This window comes from Ornithorhynchus anatinus, chromosome 17, assembly GCF_004115215.2.
Source record: "Ornithorhynchus anatinus isolate Pmale09 chromosome 17, mOrnAna1.pri.v4, whole genome shotgun sequence".
Taxonomy (NCBI): Eukaryota; Metazoa; Chordata; class Mammalia; order Monotremata; family Ornithorhynchidae; genus Ornithorhynchus; species Ornithorhynchus anatinus.
The window spans coordinates 20277662-20294212 of record NC_041744.1 but is presented as its reverse complement, the minus strand read 5'-3'; the positions used below and the strand labels follow the sequence as shown (position 1 = coordinate 20294212).

General features: G+C 50.7%; 1 long non-coding RNA gene across 2 annotated transcripts in view; it reads left to right on the top strand.

Moving 5' to 3' along the window:
• The first annotated feature begins 10948 nt into the window (after positions 1 to 10948).
• The window catches only part of LOC120638936, a 39629-nt gene continuing 34026 nt past the window's right edge, over positions 10949 to 16551 (top strand). For both annotated transcript variants that reach the window (XR_005660993.1, XR_005660994.1), the window contains exon 1: positions 10949 to 11098. This is a non-coding gene — a long non-coding RNA (uncharacterized LOC120638936). The remainder of the gene's footprint in view (positions 11099 to 16551) is intronic.

The following is a 16551-nucleotide window of genomic DNA, read 5'->3' as shown; positions in this document are numbered from 1 at the left end:
GGAAGGGGGTAGAGCAGAGGGAGGGAGTAGGGGCGATGGGGAGGGGAGGAGGAACTGAGGAAAACTCAACCGCTGGAGCCATCGCCACAAAGGACGGGAGGGTTGTGAAAACCAACCTGATGTGTTGTGTAGACAGAAATATGGTAAACCCCATGCATCTTAACTCAAAGCCCCTTCAGGTGAAGACTGTCTGAGTTTCTCTACTATGTGGTTCCACGGACCGTTTCCTCTCGCCATTAATGTGTGCGGGTGTGTGAATCTCTTATAATAATAATAATAATAATGTTGGTATTTGTTAAGCGCTTACTATGTGCAGAGCACTGTTCTAAGCGCTGGGATAGACACAGGGGAATCAGGTTGTCCCACGTGGGGCTCACAGTCTTCATCCCCATTTTACAGATGAGGAAACTGAGGCCCAGAGAAGTGAAGTGGACAGGAGGCTCATTTTTCTGGGAGACCGTGTTGTTCCACTCAATCAGTGGTATTTATTGAGCACTTACTCTGTGCCGAGCACTGTACTGCAGCATTGCTTCTGCTTTGCTCCTCTCTTCTCAGAGCTTCCTGCAGGTCTGAATTAGGCTCGGGGATTGGGGAGAACCCCAGGTACCTGTGGCTGAAGCCGATACCCCATCACCCACCTCGTCACCTCCAACGCAGTCATCACTACTAACAACACCACCACCTCCATTATCACCACCACTTGTGTACTGTGTACCAACCATTGCACGAGGCGGCAGGGGGAACAGATACAGATATTTTGAAACAGAAGTAAATCATGGGGTCTTTGGGTTCCCAGTCCCCAGAAGCAGAAGGGTTCAGATCAAGGAGGTGGGATTGATACAAATCTATCAGTAAGTACTACTGGTAGATTAATGCATTGCCAGGGTAAGACTGGAGGCTAAGAGAGGGTAACAGTAGAGAGCCCAGAAGCGCCCTGCAGCCCACGGGTCGAGGGGGTGACCTAACCGCGTGTCGTCTGGTTGCCGCGTCATAAGAAAGACATCCTAGAGCTGGTGAAGGTGGAGAAAAGAGCAACCAGGATGATCATGGGGATGGAGAAGATTCCTTAATGAGGACAGGCTCAGAATCTTCCTGGAAAGCTGCAGACTGAAAAGAAGATCCGATCCAAGTCTTCATAGTCACGGAGGGGGCGGACAGGGCAAACGCAGAATTGCCCTCCGCCTAATATCACCCTACCATTATGGTGGGGCCCTACTGGAGCCCGAAAGTGACAGGTTCAAAACCAACCACAGGGAGCCCTTCTTCCTTCACCCGGTGGGGCAGTAAGCCCATAGACTATCTTGCTGCAGTTTAAAATGCCAGCAGCCATCCAAGGGATGAGGATAATTCACGGCAGACAGGATGTCTACTGGATCACTAGGGGGAAAGTCGGCGAGAAGTTAGGTGTAAGAGGTGCATAGAAAGGGACGTCAAGAAGGGCGGTCCCCGAGTGTCCTTTGGGGTCTCTGTGGCGGGGACAGAATCCTAGGCCGGGTGGACCACTGGTCTGATCTGGGATGGGTAGGTGTCCTCAAGGGCGTCTTATGTCCCACCGTCGGTGCCGAGAGGTGGATGAAGCAAGCGGGGCTGGTGCGTGCCCTTTCTGATTTCATCTTACTAGAAATTTACAAAGCCGGATTCCCCGTCCCCGACATCTCCTCTTCTCAAGTAGGTGAACACAATAGGACTGTCTCAGGAGGCAGCACTCCGCGAACGGCAGCACGATTACCCACACCAGATGAGGGCCATTCAACCCAATGGAGAGTGTCATCTTCAGAGCACAAATATTTTCCCTAACTATAATACCCTCTTCAGGGGACCTGAAGTGGGTGGGTATTGTCCCGGGCACTTTCAGTCACACCACCAATCATTTTTTACTACTGCTGGGGCTTCGAGGAGGGTGCGAGAGGGGGAAAGAGACACAGAGAGAGCAGGCCCAGAGATCTTAGACCTTCTGGCCTATTGTACTTCATCCTCTAGACAAAAAGATTCCATCCCTCTTTCTCCACGAGATCTCTTAAGCTCTGTCAATAACCCAGGGCCAGAGGGATAATATTCTGACTTTATCCAGGTACCTCTCCCTCTTTTCTTCTTCCTCCTCCTCTTCCCCTTCTCTTCTTCCTCCTTTTCCTCTTCTTTTTCTTCCAGGATCCGAAAGTTCTGGGTTTTTGTTGTTTTGTTGTTGTTTTTTTTTTGAGCGGTACTCATACGATTTTAATTCTTTCTCTCTCTCCTGCTTTCCCCTCTTTTTTGTCCGGCTCCCCCTGGAACAGAAGATGGGTCTGTAGGGCTGAATCGGTGGGATTGTTTCACATCATCAGCCTATTCATCTGCTCCCCTCCCCTGTTGTAAAACACAAGCTATTGCCAGCGACACAGTGGTGCATTGTGCGGCCTCACTATACCACCCAGATTTTACCTCAGCACTCTCCAATCCCCCTTTTTGTGTCCAGTCAAAAGAAAGCATTTGTTCAGGGGAGGGGAGGGCTGTTCTTGTTGCTCCCACCAGCGCCGAGGTTAAAGGAAAGATTGATGGGAGAAACTTCACCTAGAAAACCAGGATAAATTTCTGGTTGGCCAAGGCCAGTTGTTCCATTGTCCTGGGGCCATGTTTTTTGTTAATTATCTCTCACTCTCCCCTTTTATCGAGGAAACTGTCAGCAACGCATGGAGAAAGGAACAGGATATAGGGGTCAGAGGGTTCCTTTGGGCCACCTAGGAGTTCCATTTTAAAGGCCCAGGGTGGGTTAGGCTTAGGGTAAGGCTCTGCTTGGCTTTGGCGATGGAGGCGGGCGAGTATCAAAATAATAACTAATCTGATCCCGTTATTTATGGGTAAACACCCCCCCGCCCGCCCCGCCCTACTGAGTCTCTTCCATCCAAGTTTTTTTTTTTTTTAAAGTCCCACAAAAGGCGCAAGGGGACTCAGAAAAAGAAACCGGGAGAAGGGAAGTCGTCTCGGACAAGAACCTGTTGTCAAGGAAATAAACCGTGGCGAGGGCAGGCATTAAACCCACAGCTGCTAAATTTGGCTGGGCCCGAGACACTGGTGGTAATGATAATGACTCTTAATGACAACCCGCCCGATCTAAACATAAATAGGGCTCGGCCTGAAAAGCCAGAGGGGCCGGAACAAAACCGACTCCTCGGGTCCCCCTGGCACAGGAATAGCGTATCCATTTCGGTTCAAAGCGCCCAGGACTCCCCCGTTTCCCCACGCCGGTGAAGGCATGCAAATCCACAGCGAACCGACAAAGGGCCTTTGAGGCCAGCTGCACCCCACAATCCCGGCCTTTCTCCACCCAGAGAAACGGGCCTGTTTCCACCCGAAAGAAAAAGCGATTGAAACTGGCGGCCTCAAGGGACGGGAGAAAGAGGGGCGGAGGGAGGCCGGGAGGGGAAGTGGGTCTCTCTCTTGGCAACCGCGGAGGATCAGGTGACTCTAAAGAAGGCAGTTGCCCCCCCGCCCCCCACCCGCCTCCCCCCAACCCTTCTGGCCGGGCCCAGGATTCTTGGAGTGGCCCAGGCGTGCGGCAGCTGGCGTGGGACGTCCCGCCAACCCGGGAAGGGAGGAAGCTGGTGTGGACAGAGCCCGAAGCGGCCTCCCGCATGCTCAGTTTTGATCAGAACCGGGTTCCCCGGCACCCGCCGCCCATGCCGTCCTGCTGGAGGCCGGCCTTTAGGCCGGCCTGGAATGAAGTCTCTCTCCCTCGCTGCCGTCTGAGCTCACTGGGCCCCCGAGGCCTCTCACGAGGGGCTTACGGGTGTACAGAAGTATGAGACGCGATCCCTGCCATCTGGGGGTTACGGGCCGACAGGGGCGACAAGCTGGCATCAGTGAGCGGATGTTCGGATATGACCGCCAGATCGTGAACTCCTTGAGGGCCGAGGTCGTCTCTTCTAACTTCACTGTGTTCTCCCAAGCGCTTAGTACAGGGTTCTGCCCACAAGAGGTACTCACTCAGTCGATCTAAAGAGGGATTGATTGATTTGCCCATGCCTCGTCAGTCATCTGGAGCCATCCAAGAGAGCCATCCATGAGTCCCTGCCAGTCTTGATTTTGGGGGCATCAGTGTAGAGAAGGCCGGTAGAAGTAGTCAAGATATTTATTGAGTACCCACGGGCAGTGCACCTTACTAAACACTCGGGAAAATATGACAGAAGCCTGAGACATTTTCCCTGCACATGGGAAGCTTCACTCTCCTGGCCTCTGAGGGTGAAATGCCACTTTTCCGGATGAAAAATGGAAACGTGGGTCTTAGAGCTTGGCCAGAATGAATCCCGTCCTAGGCGATAGATAGCAGAAGGTCACAGGAGAAGGCACCAGTCCCTGCCCTCGAGAGACTCTTAGGTGGCCGGGGTGAGGTGCCACCCAGACATAATTAGAGTTCACATCGGCTAAGGTGGATACCATCCAAATGGCATCCAGATACTTACCGAGCCTATCAGACCAGACAGGATGGAAAATTCACAACCGTTTGGGATGGAGTTACCCTGAAGAACACCACTCGGTGACCTGGGACCCAATCCACTCTCACCGTCTCCATCATCGTCACCATCGCCTCCTCAAAGCTGACTGAATCCTCAGGGCCTGGCTGGTCCCAGGCCGGCCTTCCCACCCGCTATGTCCAGAGGCCTTACCAGACGCCATCTGGTCCGGATTCTTTCCACTGAGAGAGAACCCAGCAGAAGCGTGGACACCACCCTCTCCTGCTGGGCTCCCCTTTCCCCCACTTCCCTCTGGAGGACTTTCCTAGCTCACAGAGAATCCGGCTTCAGCTCGGCATTCCCACTGTGGGGATGGGAGGGGACAGAGCTTTCTGAGTGCCGGGGGAGAGATCTGTGGCAGAGACAAGGGTGGAGACCGAGGAGGCCCCAGGAGGAGCGGCCCCGGGCTCTGACACTGATGGATTCTCTTTAGTGTTTGAGCAAACTCCTTCCGAACATGAGGGCCTCTCACTGAAACAATTCCCCACTTCTCCCTGAGAGTCTCTCCTCGAGAGGAGCGGGGAGGCCTCGCCCCAGGACAGAGGCAGATCGGGTCTTCAAACCCTCCCTCGACAGACTCCAGCTTGGGTCTGGCCGCCCGCCACGTGGAGCGAGCCGTCAGCCTCCGAGTCAAGAGGTCCCGAGGGGTGGGTCTTCCCCACTGCCGGGGGCTCCTCCGGGGCTTGGCAGAGAGGGAAGGAAAGGCCAGCCCTTTCCACAGAGGATTAGCTCCCCAACTTCAAGCTCTGATCGTCGGAGTCCCAGGTTGGCCCCAGGGCCCCTGGCCCGGGTCACCTTGCCATTGTACTCTCCCAAGTGCTTAATACAGTGCTGTGCACACAGTAAACACTCAGTAAATACGATTGAATGAACGAATGAATGAAGGGGGAGTTTAGTTCTAATGGACAGCAAAAACACAATGGGAATTTTCCCACAGGACAAATGCAGCCTAATGCTATACCCTCCCCATCCCGCAATGGCCCTGTGAGCATTTCAGGAGAGTATTTTCCTATCACCCAGAGCTTGAGGAAGCTTTTGGAGAATGTTTTGGCCAACTTGGGGCTCCTGATTCCCTCCACCTCTTCGACCCTGGCTTAACAACCCTGGTAGTCATTAAATGCTGGTGTAGGTGCAAGATAATCAGATCAGATACAGACCCCGTAAACTATGGGCCTAACAGTCTAAGAGGGAGGGAGAATGGGTTATCTCCCCCCCATTTTATGGATGGGGAAAATGAGACCAACTGAGGTTAAGGGATTTCCCTAAGGCGCCACAGCAGGCTGGTGACAGAGCTGGGGTTAGAACCCCGTCTCCTGACTCCAGGCCACTCCGCCTCTTTGAGGAGTTAGCTCTACTGATTCTCCACCCTCTCCCAGCTCTGTAAAGGTCCCATGGGCAACAGGAAACCTAGTTTCCATTTGGTCTCCCCAAAGCTTCTTTATTTGCTCCTGAGTTCCAGAAATGAGATCCTATTCCGCCGTACCAGGCAATCTCTTGGCAGAGAGTTTTCCTCATCTGAGGGAAATGGTTCAGAACCCTGGAGTTATAAGGACAGAACCATCCCGGGCCTGTCCTCCTGTGGTTCTACTGTACCTTGCTGCAGGCCGGTGGCCTTCCCAGAAACCCATCCTATCCCTGTTGGGTCCTACCCAAGCACCTAAGAACACGGGATTCCTGCAGAAATTAGACTCAGGATGGGGCTCCCAGTGGGCGCTCAGTAAATGCCATCACTACCACCACTGTTAGGATGACCTGATATTTTTACATCCTTTCCCCCTCTAAGACTGTAAGCTTCTTGTGGGTAGGGTCCCAGGCTCTGTTATATTCAGAACAGTGCTTGGCACCCAGTGGGCGCTCAGAAAACACCATTGCTATCATTATTACAGGAAGGGCTCTTCCTCCCAGAATGCCAACTGTCTTCTGCAAAGTTAATAAGATCGATTTCCAGGAGGATGATAGATCTGCTTGAGGACGAGTGCTCGGACCCTGAGCAGATCCTGGGGTGTCTCCTGAGGTCATTATTCAGGGGTCTTTGGCCTGTCAGGACGCAGCTGACTTCTATTTTAATGGCTTTATTACCATCCCCAACCCGGACCAGATAAACGATTTCTCTCTTCCACCCATGAACCCTTCTCCTCCCTCCTTGAAGCCCTGCCCAGAGCATGTTGGTGGAATCATTCCAAGCCCATGAAATGAGTTCATCTAAAGAGATTTAGAAGGGAATGCGATAGGGAGAGGGATGAAGGTAGGAAAAAAAAACCAGAGGTGTCTTGGGGATCATTTCAAACCCTGTTCCATCCTCCCCTCTTCCCTTCTTTTTCTTAAGAACATGGTTCTGGGGCCTGGTTCCCTCCGGGAACTCTGCTCGGATTAGTCACGTCTGGTTGATTTCCCTAGGGATCCAGTGGGGTTGACCAGCAATGGGTGGGCAGGGCGGACTGGGGGTCATATGACCATTTGTTTAGTTTTATACCGGGCAGTCTGGTTTTCAGCTGACCTGTCCCCTGCCCGGTCTGGATACAGCATGGCCTAGTGGAAAGACCATGTGCCTGGAAGGCAGAGGACGGGGGTTCTAATTTCGGCTCCGCCACATGTGTGCCGTGTGAGTTTGGGCAAGTCACTTCACTTCTCTGGGCCTCAGTTGCCTCATATGTAAAATGGAGATTAAGACTGGGAGCTCCATGTGGGACAGGGAATGTGTCTGACCTGATAACCTTGTAGGTACCCCAGCCCTTAGAAAAGTGCTTAACACAATTATTATTATTATTATTATGCAGCACGAGATGGCTTTATTTCCTGTGTTTTTGATTTTCAGCACCCAATCTCCCTCTGCCTCAGCTCTGGCCCCCAGATCCCTGTGAACACGGATACCACTCCCGAACCAAAGAACTCGGTGGCAGGAGCCGAGACGGAGGGAGGTCGGGCCCTGACAGTCAAAATGCCGGACCTAGTGGTGTCCGATGCCATGTCTGTGCCAGACGGAGGACAGACCGGAGCGACTGGCCACCTTAGTGTGCATTGCACTGTACTGAGCATTTGGGAGAGTAAAATAAAGTTAAAAGACACAACCACAACCTTTAAGGAGTTTACACAAAATTATTTAAAGACCAGAGGGAAAGGAGAGAGAGAGATGGATAAGTAAATGAACGAGTGCTTCAATAGTAACATCCATAAATCGGTATGTACGGAAGTGTTACGGGTGGCTGTGGCTGCATAAGCGTGAACCGGTAATTGGGAAGCAGGATCTGGGAGAAGGCACCGGCTCTCCCTCCCATTGAAATCGCTGGGCCTGTGGGGGAACAGGATGTGTTTCCGATCCGATTGTGTTGTAGACACCACAGGGCTTTGCGTGAGGTAAGTTCTTAATAACTACCGTTACTACAAGGGAGGGGAAGATCCACGGGGAACGCCTGCCGGAGGAGGCGAGGTGGCAGAAGAGTGCCCAGGACGGGGAAGGCTGCGGTTTGGCGGGTCTTTCCGGCTCTCGGTCCACCCGCGAGGGGGCCGGTGGGGGTCCCTGACTTTGGGCCCGCTCTCCCTGGCAACCTCTGACAGCCCTTCATCAATCAGCGCGGCCGGGGCCGCCGCCACCACACTGGCTCGTTGTGGGGGAGGAGGAGGAGGAGAGCCGGCAGGTTGGAGGCAATTGTGTGGGCCTCCCCGCACGAGGGGTGAGCAGATGGGAGACCCCTGACACGGAGGGTCCAGGTGGCCGGAGGGGCCTGCGCTCCAGAGGGAGCCCCCGACCGAGAGCGGTTCCCACAGGCCGGAGTCTGAGCACCGGGGCCGAGATTCCCCCCCCCGGCCATTGAGGACCGGGGCTGAGACCCCCTCCTCGCCCCGCCATTGAGGACTGGGGTCGAGATCCGGGAACAAGCCCCGATTTGTTATTTAATGTCTGATGGCGGACTCTGGCCACGGCAGAGGGTTAGGTGTGATCAAGTGGAAACTAAAATAGGGGAAGGAGAAAGGGTCAAGGAGCCCGACTCCACATCCAGATTAGTCCGAAAATCTAGGGCGATAAAATCCTCTCGCTGAAATGGCATGGATATTTCAGGCCACGGTAAGCCCCGTTTGTTTGAAATACCCAAAGTATTGAGGCGGACTACCTCCTGCTTCTGTATTTCATTGTGCATCTCTCCCTTCTGCGGGCCTAGAGATATACACACCATAAACACACCCTCACACACATAATCCTATGCACTCACTCAAACAGACTTCCATATATCCGTACACACTCACTCTCTCCCTCCCGACACATGCCCTTTGGTCTCTTCAGCGGCACCTTTCTGATCAGTAGTATTTTATCGATCGTCTATTGTGGGATGAGCACAGTACTAAGCGGTTGGGAGAGTGCAATAGCATACCAGATCCCCGCCTGTATAGTCTAGTGAAGGAGACAACATTTAAATGATTTACAATAGGGAGGACGAAGGAAAGTGGATATGTGAGTGAGTCCTCACATAATAGGGTGTGTAAGTCAGTAAGTGGAGAAGTTGTACGATTCCGGCAACTTGAAGATTCAGACATAGAAGTTCCCTTAGGAGTGGAAAAGAAAAGAAATGGGTTGGAAATGAAGTGAAGTGACCGACTGCTCCGGGATCACCCTTTTATTACCTGGAATTTGGTGGATTGCAAACCTCTATCATCCCAAACTCAGTTTAGAGTACTTCTGTGAGCTGAGAGTTCTCCCTGTTCCATCCACTGAAAAGACAGACCTGCGAACCTACAGAGCGAGGACAGACTGGGTAGGAATAATAATTTTGGTATTTGTTAAGTGCTTACTGCGTCCCAAGCACTGTACTCTTCACGGGGGTAGATTCAAGATAATCAGGTCAGACACCATCCCTGACCCTCATGGGGCTCACAGTCTAAATGCTGAAGCTCCATTTTCCAGGTGAGGAAATTGAGGCACAGAGAAGTGAAGTGACATGCGCAAGGTGACACAGCAGGCAAGTGGCAGAGCTGAGGTTAGAAGCCAGATGCCCTGACTTTTGGGCCCATGCTCTTTCCGCTAAGCCACCCTGGTAATGATTGAGTGCCCATTGGGTGCAACACAGTGTGCCAAGCCTTTGGTTAATCAGTGCTCTCTGCCCCCACCATTTTGTATTGACTGGAAAGGTGGAAATTATGTATTCTTGGGGGGGCTGTGTGTGTGTGTGATATTAAAGAGCTCTGGTGAAATTTCAGGTGCCTATCAGCAGTCATGTTGTTGATCCATATTTAAGGGAAGCCAGAAAATCATCCTTGGACTCAGTCTTAGTAGAGTAATAGTAATACTACTAGTAGTAGTAATAATAATAATGATGGCATTTGTTAAGCACTTACTATGTGCCAAGCACTGTTCTAAGTGCTGGGGCGGGGGGGAATACAAGGTAAATCAGGTTGTCCCACGTGGGGCTCACAGTCTAAATCCCCATTTTCCAGATGAGGTCACTGAGGCCCAGAGACATTGAGTGACTTGCCCAAAGTCACGCAGCTGACAAGTGGCAGAGCCGGGATTAGAACTCATGACCTCTGACTCCCAAGCCCGGGCTCTTTCCACTGAGCCACGCTATAGTAGTATTAATTGAGTACCCACTTAGTGCAATTCACTGAACTAGGCACTTGGGAAGTGCAAAACAAAACAAAAAACTACCCTTTTAAATTTGGGTTGAAAATCCCAGAAAAACTCTTAATTTCCCCACTTTATCCCCCAAATTTACCTCCACCAGGGGGCAACAGAATACCAGAGACCCTCCCTTAGAGCCCCTCCCCCAGTCTGGAGGCAATGATATTTTGAATTCATATTGCCCATTTCATTTTCCAATACTCCTATATTTGACCTCACTGCATCCCCTGTGAGGCAAGGAAAAGGCAGGCATTATCGTACCCATTTTACACAGAAGAAAACAGAGGCTGTGAGAGGTCAAATGCCTCACTGACTAGAGGAAGAATAGGGCTAGACCAGGTGCTCCGACTCCCAGCCCTGAGCACTCTCCAATGGACCACACGGTCTCTCCCCAGCCAGCAGTTGACTAAAATGAGGCTGAGGGTGGATTATCTGCAAATTTCAATTATCCACACCCTCCCTCTTAAAATTTCCCGCTTCCAGACTTTTCCCACACGAGACACTCGGTTGTTCCGGATCCAGCTCCAGAGCCGTATTCTTTCATTCCGCCTCAGGAAGTTTTCCTGATTAAGACGCTTTTCTTTGTTGTTGTTTTTTGAGTAACAGGCCCCTCGGAAAGCATCTCGTAAACCACGGCTACCCACAGAATCTTGGGAACACACGTGGTGATAATGCATGAGTTGAAACAGCTGTTAGTGCCTTTTCCCCCAGGCCCATTTCCTCTCCTGTAACCTGCAGACAGGAATTGATACGCCTCAGGAGAGGTAGATTAGTATATTCCTTCCACCTGCCCCTGTCCAGGGAGCCTCCCAGCTCTTGCCCCTCCTTCCCCCCACCCTGATTGGAAGGGAGAATATCAGGGGGGAAAGAGGAAGAGCTCAGTCTAAGGAGACTGGAGTGTGGTAAAGAGGTAGGGGTTTCTCAAGTATGTGAATTCTGGAGAATTAAGTGTAGGGCGAAGAGGAAGGTGAAGGGTACATCTGGTTGAAACAAGAGAAAGGTAAGATGAAGTAGGTGAATAAGTAGTGAACGTGATTATTGTAGTTTACTAATCTTTGTTCAGATATATAATTAAGTGGCTATACCCAAATGTAAATTCTGAGGAAGCTGTCAGACTGATTCAATTTGGAGTTGTGAGAATTTATCAGGGTGGTTTCTTGGAGGGGGTGGGATTTTAGAAGGGTTTTGAAGACATTAAAAATAATGGGGGTGTTTATTAAGCTCTCCTATGTACTAAGCACCCCAAGGGCTGCAGTAGATGTCTAATAATCAGGTTGGATACCGTCCCTGTTCTATATGGAGAATCACAGTTTAAAGGAGAGACAGGACAGCTATTTAATCCCCATTTCACAGATGAGGAAACCGAGGCTCAGAAAACTGTGGTCTGGAGGACTTGGAAGGGAAAATTGCAGGTGGGTGTCCTATCTTGTTCAAGAGAACTCTTTATCCAATCTACTTAACTATTTCTCTAGACTGAATGCTGCTTATGGGCAGGGGATGTGTGCTGTGTAGTAGCCTACTCTCCCAAGTGCTTAGTATAGTATTTTGTATCTAGTAAATGTTCATAAACGATTTCATCTTGATGTGCTTGTATAACTATTTGCTATATCCTTGCTCTTCCTCCCTTCCAACATCTTGTAAACATTTGTGTCAGTCAACCCCGTAAGATTGTGGCCCCTGGAGGGCAAGGAATATATGCTTCACTTGTGATATACTCTCCCCCGTGTTTAGTACGGTGCTTTACACTAACTTGAGGGTCAGGACCCTGTCTATTAACTAGAGATGCAGTGTAGCCTAGTGTAAATGAGGAGTTGGGTTCTAATCCCTGCTCTGCAACTTGTCTGTGTGACCCTGAACAAGTCACTTAACTTCTCTGTGTTTCTATTTTCTCACCTGTAAAATGGGGATTAAGTCTCTGAGCCCCAAGTGCGACCTGGACTGCGTCCAGTTTGATTAGCTAGTATCTTCCCCAGCGTTTATTAAGGTGCCTGGCCAGTAGTAAGCCCTTAACCAATCCCATAAAAAATAAAATAACCGTCTCCTCCTCAGCCCAACACTGCACCCAGCGGATGTTCAACACGGCCGATCATTCGATAAACGATTCAGGCGCTTAATACGTGGCGGGCACTGCACTAGACGCTGGGGTAGAGATGATGCTAACAGGTGTGATGCTATCAATCCCTGGCCCCCGTTGGGAACAACAGCAGTGCTATCTAATGAGGCCTTAACGATGGTATTTAAGTGCCTCCTCTGTGCCAGGCACTGTACTAAGCGCTGGGGCAGATACAAGTTAATCAGGTTGGACACAGTCTCTGTCCCACATGGGGCTCCCAGTCTCAATCCCCATTTTCCAGATGAGGGAACTGAGACCAGAGAAGGGAAGCGACTTGCTCAAGGTCACCCAGCAGGCGGTAGCACCCCGGTGTCCCGGCCGCCCGGCCTTTCCCCGGGAGGGGAAGATTCCGCAGGACTGGACGCGGTCCTCTCCCTCGGCGGAACAAGGCGATGGGGCAGTGAAACACACGCTGCCCACTAAGCTTCCCGGCCGTGGACCCCTCCTCGTTCTCCCCCACCCCTTCTGCCCGTGCTTGGCCCCGGGCTATTCCGGAGACGCTAGGCCGGGATGCAAAGAGGCCGCCGGCTTGTTTGTTTAACAGTCAAGTGACAAATTATTTAATTAGCACGTATGCCGTTTGTCGCCCCAGCTGCGTGCGCCCAACTAATTGCCAAGCGGCCTTAATTTATTGCGGATATATTGCCGCGCTGACGCGGTAATTACACGCTTCCCTGCAGCCACCCCGCGCCTGCAGAATCCTCCTCCTCCTCCCGCATCCTCAAGCTCTGCCCTCGGAGCGCCCCCCTAGGCCGACCCCCTCCAAGAGACCCCCCCCCCCCCTCTTCAACGCTGGTAGGTTTGGAGACGTGGCCAGCCCCGGCCGGGGACGTCTTTGCCTTTCCGGGACTCAGTTTCACCACCTGTACAAGGGGGATGGCCGCCCAATGGGCTTGCCTCCAAACCCCCCGTAGGCCCCAGGCTCGCTTGGGAAGGGAACGGGTCTTCCAACTGGGTTGCCCCGTGCTCTCCCAAGCGCTTAGTACAGGGCCCTGCTCTCGGGAAGTCCCATTGATTCAGGTGCCCGAAGGGGTTTGGGATCATCCCCTGCTGGACAAGATGTCGGCAGGTTTTCCGAAGCCCCTCCCTCTTTACCACCCCCCATCCTCTGCACCCCAAATGGTGAGATGTTTGCCACATGCCATGCTTTTTTTGCCGGGTTCTACTTCCTCCAGCTTTCAAACTCGGGCAGGGAAGCCAAGTTCTTTCATCCACTCGGTCGTATTTATTGACAGCTTACTATGTGCAGAGCAATGTACTAAGCGCTTGGGAAAGTACAGTGTCACAAACACATTCCCTGCTCACAGCGAGCTTCCAGTTTGGGTCTGAGGATAACAGGCGTCTTGGCTAGTGGAAAGCACAGGACTGGGGGGCCGTATCTTTCAGGCCCACAGGACTTATTTTAATGTAGTTTAATGTCCATTTGCCCCTCGAGACTGTGAGCTCCTTTTGGGCAGGGATTTGGTCTACCAACTTGTATCCTCCCAAACACTTAATACAGTGCTCCACACAGTAAGTGCTCACTAGATACCATTGATGGCCAGCCCCACATTTGCCTGTTCTATGACCTGGGGCAAATCACCCAACTTCTGTGAACCTCAGTTTCCTCATCTGTAAAAAAGGGATAGAGTACCTCTTCTCCCCGTCCTTTTGGTTGGGATCCCCGGCCTTGGCTCTGTGGTAAATACCAAGCATTCAGGTCAGATGCAGGCCCTGTCCCACATTGATCTCAGTTTAAGTGGGAGGGTGGGCAGATATTGAATTTGACAGATGAGGAAAGTCAAGCTCAGAAGTGAAATGACTTGCCCAAGGTCACTCAGGAGTTGAGGTGGAATTGGAAGCCAGGTCTTGTGTATAGTTATTAATTTTATGGTCATAGAACCTTCTGCAGGATGATGTCACTTTTACCCCGTGATAGGGATAAGGGCAGGTACTATTAATCCCCATTTACTATATAAAGATCATCATTATCATCAGTATGTGAGTGGTTTTTTTGTTGCAACTCACTGTCCTAGGTCTACTTGTTTTGTTTTCTGCCTCCCCCTTCTAGACTGTGAGCCCATTGTTGGGTAGGGATTGTCTCTACCTGTTGCCAAATTATACTTTCCAAGTGCCGAGTACAGTGCTCTGCACACAGTAAGCGCTCAATAAATGTGACTGAATGAATGAACGAATCAAGGGAAATTATACAAGGTGGCTTCCCTATTTCCCTCCAAACTCTGAGTCTACAAATGAGATCTGCCCAGTTTGAAAATTCCAAAATCTCCTTGGGGGGTTTTTGTGAATCTCTAAAGACGTGCCCGGTGTATTTTGGTTGGAATTCTCTGTCCAGCAACGATGCCATTTTCCAATTGGAAGGAAACTAACGATGCACAGGAAGATGTGTCCATCTCCTTAGAAAACTCCTGGGTCCGGTGCAGGGCAGTTCCCCACTCCCCACCCCCCCCCCAGACCTTGTGACTCTCAAGTCCACGTAGCGTTCTGGCATGAAGGGCTTTATGAAATCAGGCAAATGTCAACGTCACAATTCCAGCGCAGGTTAACCAGAGGGCCAGGGATGAAGGAAAAAGATTTCCCCACCCTGGGATCACCAAAGGGCGAGGGGCTTGGCGGGGAAGCAACGGGGATGGAAGAAGTTGGGGCAGGGGAGGTTCGTTGGAGAGCACATTCCTGCTTTTCAGGTGGCAATCAGTCAGAGACGGCATCAGCTGTGCCCTTCCACCAGACGGCAAATTCAAAACGGCAAATGTAGCTCTATTCTCTTTTTATTTTCCTGCCCTTTTTTCCCCTCAATGCAGGATACAAGGCCGCTGCCAAAAACATATCCCGCACAATCAAACATCAGATGGTGACTCCATTCCCACAGCTTGTGTGAGTGAAAACAGTGAAATTATACCCATGTTTTACTGGCGAGTCCCCTGGTGTTTAAGCAGAGGCAGGCCGAGTCCGGAGCTGTTGTTCTCCTGCTTTTTGTTCCTGGGTTTGCAGTGTTTTTAGCACTGGACACCATTCAGCCCCCATTCAGCATTGTATGTCACTTCACATATGGTTCATCCGCTCCAAATGTGTGCATGTACCCAGAAAATGCAGCTTTTCATTATGTATTCTCTATGTAACAGAAAAGATTAAGATGTAAGCCTACTGAATGCAGCAGGAATTAGTTGGACAGATGAATAAGGGAAAAATGAATCTGGAATGATGGCAGATTTAGTCTAATGATTGTGGGAGGGCGTTAAGGACTTGGTGGTAGGTTTCAGCCCTTTTAATCCCAGACTGTGTGTGTATTTTGGCAGGAGAACTGTCCCCCGTCAGAGCCCTATCCAGAGGGGTACAGTAAAAAAACCAAAACACTTTTAACCCAACCCAGATGAAAGTCTCTGGAGGGAAGATATCTCTTCAAACTTGTTTTGTCCCTCCCCCCCCTTTTTTCCCAATTTTGCTGGATCTTTTCAATGCACACGTCTCGAAAGAACTTGAAATGCACTCCCCAAAGTCTCGATGATACCAGCGCCAATGTCTTCTGTCGGGTTTCTTTATTTTACTTTTTTTTTTACCTCGGATTTTGGAGGGCACACACCCTTGAGGGGACCCTCATTCTGGGGGGAAAAAGAAGTTTTGAAAAAATCGGGTTTTAACAGGTGCCAGCAACTCAAGTGGTCTAAGCCTCTTTATCCACTGGTGGAAAAATGCACTGTCGTAGAAAAAATAAAAATGAAAAGGCACATTGGTGAACGAATAGAGCAAACAGCATTAAAAGTGCCGTTACTTAAGGGGGTGTTCTGGGAGACGGTTGAGATTCGAGCCCCCATTCGGCACCCCCCTAAAGGCGTAGTGGTCTAATGTCAGTCATTTTACAGAAAACGGAGAGAATTCAGATTTGAATTTACTTCCTACAGCCGTTTCCCCTCAAAGATTTTTTTTCCAGCCAGTTTTGAGTGAAAATCATCATTTGCATCACAATGGAGATATTTCAAAAGTGTAATACAAAAGACTGCAACTTCAGAGACTTCTTGGTGAGATGCGTTATTTAGTTTCTAGTACATCGTCTCACTAAGGCCTCTGGAAAGGGAATATTGACGAATTCAGCCCCGAGCAAAGTACTACCGTTAACTTCTCGGTGCAGAAATGCAGGCGCAAAGTCCCAGAAACGAAGATTCTGTGGTGAGAGAGATGGGGGAATACTTTGGCTCTTTAGGGAGGGTGTTGTGAAGAATTAAATTTATACCCGAGGTGACGCATGGATCAAACGATTTACACCGAAAATAAGATGCTAACTTTTTAGGGCCACCAATTCAGGCGAAACGGATCTAAATACCTGCGGTGTCCGCCCCTCGTTGTGC